Source organism: Mandrillus leucophaeus, unplaced genomic scaffold (genome assembly GCF_000951045.1).
Source record: "Mandrillus leucophaeus isolate KB7577 unplaced genomic scaffold, Mleu.le_1.0 Scaffold1, whole genome shotgun sequence".
Taxonomy (NCBI): domain Eukaryota; kingdom Metazoa; phylum Chordata; class Mammalia; order Primates; family Cercopithecidae; genus Mandrillus; species Mandrillus leucophaeus.
The window spans coordinates 2,390,529-2,397,783 of NW_012098097.1; the positions used below are offsets into that span (position 1 = coordinate 2,390,529).

The window sequence follows — 7,255 nt, forward strand, 5'->3', positions numbered from 1 at the left end:
GAGGTTCTTCCAGTCTGTGAGGAGACACAAACATGTATAAATGTAATTATATTACAATATTGCAGGTGTAAAATAAAAGTATGATAAGAGCAAAGAGTTGGCATATGATTAATAACTATGATATCTGGCCAAGACTTCGAGATGAGTTGCTGATGAAACCTGTGTGAGGCACAAAAAAGATGGATAAGAGTTTTATAGGATTATAAAATAGCAATGTGCGTTATGTGTTCGAACGTTAAGGGGTATCGAGATGTGAAACACATAGTCTGTGATTATTTCTGAATCTTGGACTCCGTAAAATCCACATTGTCAACTTGTAAGTCAACTTGAAGCTCAGAGGCTGCCTGTGTTGGCAAACAGGGTGTGAATCTCCAGGGCAAGAGAAAGATTAAGTAATGGATGCTTTGATGTTGTTTCCTTGAATGCATCTATCTCATGTGTGTTTCTCCCCAAATATTTGGTGATCATGTGGTTTGGCTGAAGGAGAGAACATTTGTTGAACATTGTGTCAGCATAATATCAGCTTTAGAATTTCACAGATATCTAGGTGCCCTAAGAGACCAACTGGACTGGACATCAGACCAAGATTCTGATAAAAGGGGATAAGAGAGATTAACCAGAGTAGGAAAAGTGCTTTTCTGAGCCAGAGATAACAAGAGAAACTTAAAGAAAGGGCTGAAGCAAGAAAGTTTAAGCCTGTGAGTAGGTAAGTAAAAAACTTAAAGTTTTTGGTATAATACCAAACAAGATTTCCTTTTCTATCTATTGTATTAAATTAATGCTATCAGCTTTGGTCTAGATGCTTCTGTCTGAAGTATAGTGCCTGTATTATTGTCTTTGGAATAAATAATACGGTTTGTTCCTGAGTATTCATTTTTGTAATTAATTGCTTCAGGTTGAGCTATATCACAATTAAAGATCATTTTGAACCAAGTTCTACATTTAAAACATGAGGAAACTGAGGCCCATAGAGAAGAAATGACACTTGAAAGTCTCTCTGACAACCTATGCATTTAACATTCATATGTAACACTAACATTTTGCATTTTTGCTGTTTTCCTTTGAGTGAAGAAGCTATCATGAGTGATTGGTTTTTGTTTTTGTTTTTGTTTTAGTAGTCTTTAGTTTTTAGAACCATTTTAGGTTTGTAGCAAAATTAAGTGCGAGGTACACAGATTTCCTGCATGTCTCCTGCCCTCAAACATTCATAGCATCTCGTGTTATCAAACATCCCCACCAAAGGGGTACCTTTGCTGTAACTGATGAATCTACACTGACATATCACTATCAAAGTCCACAGTTTTACATTAGCATTCACACTTAGTGTTATACATTCTATGGGTTTGGACAAATTTATAATGGAATCTATCCATCATAATAGTATCATATAGAGTTGTTTCACTGCCTTAAAAATACCCCGTGCTTTGCCTGTTCATACTTCCCTTCCCCTAACTCCTGGAAAACACTGATCTTTTTTCTGTTTTCCAAAATCTCATATAGTTGGAGTCATGCAGTACATAGAATTTTCAGATGGGTTTCTTTTACTTAGTAATATGCATTTAAGTTTCCTCTACCTCTTAGTATGATTTGAAAGCCCATTTCTTTCTAGTGCTTAATAATATTTTATTGTCTACATGTACCACAGTTTCTTTATCCATTCACCTACTAAAGGACATCTTGGTTGCTTTGAATTTTTAGAAATTATCAATAAAGCTACTATAAACATTTGAGTACAGATTTTTGTGTGACATAAGTTTTCATCCCCTTTGGGTAAATACTGAGGGACTCAATTGCAGGATTATGTGGTAAGAGTATGTTTAGTTTTACAAGAGACCACCAATCTGTCTTCCAAAGTGGCTGTACCATTTTGTGTTGGCACCAGCAATAAATCAGAGTTCCTGTTGCTCCACATTTTCCCCAGCATTTAATGTCAGTATTCTGGATTTTGATCATTCTAATAAGTATAGAGTGGCATCAAGTTTTTTTAATTTGCATTTCTCTAATGACATACGATATGGAGTGTTTTTTCATATGCTTATGAAAAAGCATATGATAGGTGGCTGTTTGATAAGGTGGCTGTTAAGTCTTTGGCTTATTTTTTCAATCAGATTGTTTGTTTTCTTATTGTTGAGATTTAAGAGTTCTTTGTATATATTGAATAATAGTCCCTTATCAGATATGTCTTTGGCAAAAATTTTCTGCCGGTATAGGAGTTAACTAGTTAACTAGTTTCTCCTGATGAGAGATCTTATTAAGAAGACAAGAATGCTCTCCAGTGATGTCAAAATGCCTCCTTTCCCCTTCCCATGCCAGAAGCATGAGGGGATTTTTAATTTTTAAAATTTTTTTGCCAATATTTACCGTGAGAACTTGGTGTAACTCCTGGAGGCAAAACTCAAAAGTGTGTCTCTCCTCCCCTCAACCACCCACTCCAGGACTGGATCTCCCTGGAGTTTTATCTGTCGGATTTGTTTACACTGACCTCCAGAAATTCATCAATTGCAGTTCAGGTTTTCCTACTCAAAACTGATTGCCTTGGAGGTTTCTGTTCTACTAAGCTGTGATTTTTTTTTTTTTTTTTTTTAATTCACCTCTTGACTTATCCAATTTTGAAGGCAGCGGTTTGCCCTGTGCCCTCGCTTCTCTGATCGATCTAAGAGTTGTTGATTCTTCAGTTTCTTCATCCTTTTGTAATCAAGGGTTCACCTTGCCTACTGCCTGGACAGGGCCGGCTTATCAGGACAGTGGAACTGCAATGGAGGAAGAGTAATTCAAGCAGAGTCGGCTATGCAGGAGATGGGAGTTTTATTATTACTCAAATCAGTCTCCCCGATCAGAGTTTTTAAGGATAGTTTGTTGGAAGTACTGGTTGGTTGCATTGAAGGTAAACTCATAGGAGGTCGAAGTGAGTTCTTGCTGGCTTACATTCCTGGGTGGGATTGCAGAACTGGCTGAGCTATATTATCAGTCCGGGTGGTGTCATCTGGGTGGTGTCATATGCTACATCAGAATGCAGGGTCTGTAAATAGCTCAAACACTGATCTTAGACTTTACTACAGTGATGTTATTCCCAGGAGCGATTTTGGGGAGGTTCAGACTCTTGCAGTCAGAGGCTGCATGGCCCCTAAACCGTCATTTCTAATCTTGTAGCTAATTTGTTGGTCCTACAAAGGCAGACTGGTCCCTAGGCAAGAAGGGGCTTTTCAGGAAAGGACTGTTATCCATTTTATTTCAGAGTTTAAACTACAAATTCCTTCCCAAGGCTAGTTTGGCCTACACCCCAGAATGAACAAAGACAGTTTCAAGGTTAGAAGGAAGATGGGGTCAGTTAGGTCTGATCTGTTTCACTGATATAATTTCCTCACTTAAGATTTTTTGCAAAGGCAGTTTCACTTTGACTTGTGGCAGCAACTTCCAAGCTTCTAACATGTTTTATAGGGCTGATTTTAGGTTTTTAAACTACAAGTTTTATTATATTTTAAAATGAGAGGTACATCTAATGACAGGATTATTTTATATAGTATATATCTGATTATATCTTTAAATTATTAGACTTTGGGGTTTATTCCCTGAATCTAATATTTTTCATGTTATTATTTGATAGAGAAATGAATTAATCATATTATTAGAGCGAAGTCTCTGTCTGCAAGTAGGAAGATTAGATCATTTTAAACAGTTAATCCTTAAAGAGCTAGAGACCCAGGAGGGAAAATGTATTTGAAAAATAAGAGCTTCTATGTCATTTGTTAAATCAACAGAAACATGACCTGAAGTTCCACCTAAAAACCTTAAAGCAAGTCCCAATTATTCTTAATTTACAAGCTAAATTTAATTGAATTAAAAGCTCAAATTTTATTTCATCAAGAGACTCTTCCCATAATTTTTGGTAAGTTTCTAATCAGTATCAACCCTTAGCGTTTACCATGAATGCTGAAGGCTCACCGTGTTACATTTATCTCTTCTATTACAGATGAACTTTACAGGAGAGATTTTAAAACATGAATGTATTAGCATTTAAGTAGTCAGAGAATAATACACCAACCCAAGTAAGAGAGGTCTATGAAACTGTTTTGTTTGTTTCTGTTGGTGGTGGTGGTGGTAAATTTAACATTACTAGCCACCAATTGATGGAGCCTGTGATTCTTCCAATGCCTCTCAGATAATAATATCTTTTGTCTTAATATATTTTCATCTTAATATTGCAGAAGATCTGGTGATGTTGTTGTGCTGGTAAGAAACAGAGCTCAGGTAGCCCACCTCTCTTAAACCTCTAAAAGTGTTTCTTACTTTTAAAAGTATTTCTGGAGTTAAAAGTCCTGAGATGTATGGCTCTCTCTCAGTCTGAGAGACTCACTTACCTGAGCAAATACTTGAAATTTTTTCTTAAATGCAGAGCCTCAGTAGGAAGATAATGCATCAGTCAGGTGTTGCCTTTACTCTGACAGAGACTTCAGCTGTTAGGACATTTACCATTCTAACTTCTCACTATTGGAATTGCTGGGTCATGCACAGAAGCAAAACCCTTTAGATTGCTTTCATACTCTGTTGGCAGTACTGTAGCCCTGACTTATGATTCAGCTGTTACATTTTCTTTTGCAACTGGAGAAAATTGAAAAATGCAACTTCATAATATCCCTCCACTCAATGTTGTCAATGACACTTACAAACTCTCAGTTACTACTTAAGACTTAAAGGTGCAAAGGCAATTTCATTTTGGGGCTTTGCTACTCTTTTTCAGCTGACTCTCTAAAAGCCTCTTTCTTCTCCAGATGCAGGTGTCTTGTTGCTGAATATCACACTTATAGTGGGGGTGGATCTTTGAAACTGGGTCTGTGGACTTTTCTCTCTTACCATGAGCCCTCTGACCTCTGCAGCATTTTTCCTTCCTTGGAATTCTTGCACAAACAGGAGTGATTGATTTCTGAAATTCAGACTATCCAGTTTGATCGTTTTAATCCTACCACAAAATCATGGCTGCAATAGGAAACTTTATTTAAGATATATCAGCCAGAATTCTAAAGAAAAGTTGGTCTTCATTTAATTCTTTTAAAGTCTTGGAAGGTATCTATTTGCAACAACCAGCCATTGAGATCTCATTTTATTTTTCTGAGTCCTGAGAGCAACATAGCAGGCCTTCAAAACATATTAATCTTGAATAGAATCAAATAATAAATGTCATTTTTAATAGACTGGAAAAATGTGGATTCTCTTGCAGTGATGTAACCATACCGAAGTATGACGTTGTGTTTTTGTGTGATGAGAGTAATTGAAGAGCAGAGGGCAGGCTGCAAAATGCAATCAAAAAGCAGGCTTGCCTTCAGCAAATGAGAAGCTTATAGCTTTGCCTTCATGGCATAGTAAAAAGATTAGACAAAATCAGACTGAGGAAGAAATTTCTATCTCACAGTGCCTGCCCACTTTCTGAGAAAGGATATAGGATATAGTAATCTCTTGGTATCTATGGAAGATTGGTTCTGGGGCCCTTGGTGACTTTAAAATTTCAGGATCCAAGTCACTCATAAAATGGCATATTACTTCTATATAGCCTACACACATCCTCCCACGTTTTTTTTTTTTTTTTAAATCATCTCTGGATTACTTACAATGGAAATGCTATATAAATAGATGTTATACTGTGTTGTTTTTTATTTGTATTATTTTGTTGTATTTTTGTTTTTATTTTATTTTGTTTTAATATTTTTGCTCTGAGGTTGGTTGAATCTATGCATGCACAACCCATGGATACACAGGGCCAGCTGTAGTTGCGAAATAACATATGCCCAATTTTGTCTTAAGAACAGGCATTAATTCACAGGAAGGACAACCAAAGGTCCTTTCTTCGTTTGTTTTTGTATGTATTTAAGAAGTACATATTGAGCACCTGTTTCCTCTCAGTTACCGTGAAGGCTTGGGGAGACAGGAGGGTGGGTGGTAGATACCAAGATGATAAAGACGGGACCTTGAGGAGTTCATAGTATGACGGGGGAAGAGAGATATGCAAAGAAATCGTCAGAATTTGTAGTTACAAATGTGATACTTGAGCCTGAACAATGTGCTCTGGAAGCACATCTTGCCTGGGAAGGAGCAGGAGTGAGTTTATGAAAGATGCACGGGTCTCTAGTAAGTGACTGGTTCAGTATATTTAATGATTCTAGGCTTTAGACCTTTTCAATTAGGCAAACAAACTAATCCATATGTAAGAGATACACAATACAAATTTTGCCCAAATATTTTCATACTGCAGATGTGTTCTAGCCCCTATGACAAACCTTTCATTTTAACTGAGACTGGGGCAGGGTGGAGCAGCTGAGCCTTATAAATGTAAAACTGGGGAACGGTAGGTGGTGTGAGACTATAGACCTCGAATCTTCATGAGTTCTGGTCTCAGGTAGATTAAATTAATTCAGTGATGTAGAAGTAAGAAGAAATAAAGTCTGACTTCTGGAAATGACTCAACAGTTTAACAACAAACTTTCACTCAAATCTGTAAGTATCTATTCTTATTATAAATGATTCTTGTAAGGTTTAAGGTGTGGAGATTCCCACCTCACTGGCCGCCGTTGTGTGTATGTATTTTGAAATTCTATCTAGACCTCAGCCAGACTTTTAGGAAATTTACAAGGGATCACTGGGCCAGGAGAAGACAAAGACAAGAAAGAAAAAGAGAAAGAGGACAGTTTTTCTAGGATAGAGCAGATTTTGTTCTCTTGGTCCTCCAGGCTTTTTCTCCCTCCTGATGATTTGTAAAAACCCACTTTCCTGAAATGCATGGACCAAAGTACTGCAAGAAAGTAGAGGACAAAATTGAAACGAATTTGGAGTGAAACTGGATTACACTGGATTATGCCTACTAGATGTGACAAAATTGTAACTCTAATTCTGAATTCTAGTTCTCTGACTCTCTAACATTCCACACTGATGATCCTGAATAGTAGAAAATAGATTATGTAGACAGAATTAAAAAAAAAATTTGAAGTGGACTTATGTGTGTTAACGGGTTAATACATGAGAATCCTTTGTGTTTTCAAAGCAAACTTGCATGAGTTTCAAAATATTGTAACTAGTAGCTAATGTTAAAAATATTATCACATCTTTTAACTCAGTTACTTTCACTTGAAATGTAAATGTTAATGTATTTCTAACTTTCAAGGTGATAAGTAACTTTTTTCTTTCCTTCTTTCCCTTCTTTCCCTTCTTTCCTTCCTTCTTTCCTTCCTTCCTTCCTTCCTTCCTTCCTTCCTTCCTTCCTTCCTTC

The 7,255-nt window shown here is 36.7% G+C and overlaps 1 long non-coding RNA gene across 1 annotated transcript in view; it reads left to right on the forward strand.

Moving 5' to 3' along the window:
• Positions 1-566: 566 nt before the first annotated feature.
• LOC105546259 overlaps positions 567-7,255 on the forward strand; it is a 13,502-nt gene continuing 6,813 nt past the window's right edge. Inside the window, exon 1 of the long non-coding RNA XR_001007106.1 lies at positions 567-706. This is a non-coding gene — a long non-coding RNA (uncharacterized LOC105546259). The remainder of the gene's footprint in view (positions 707-7,255) is intronic.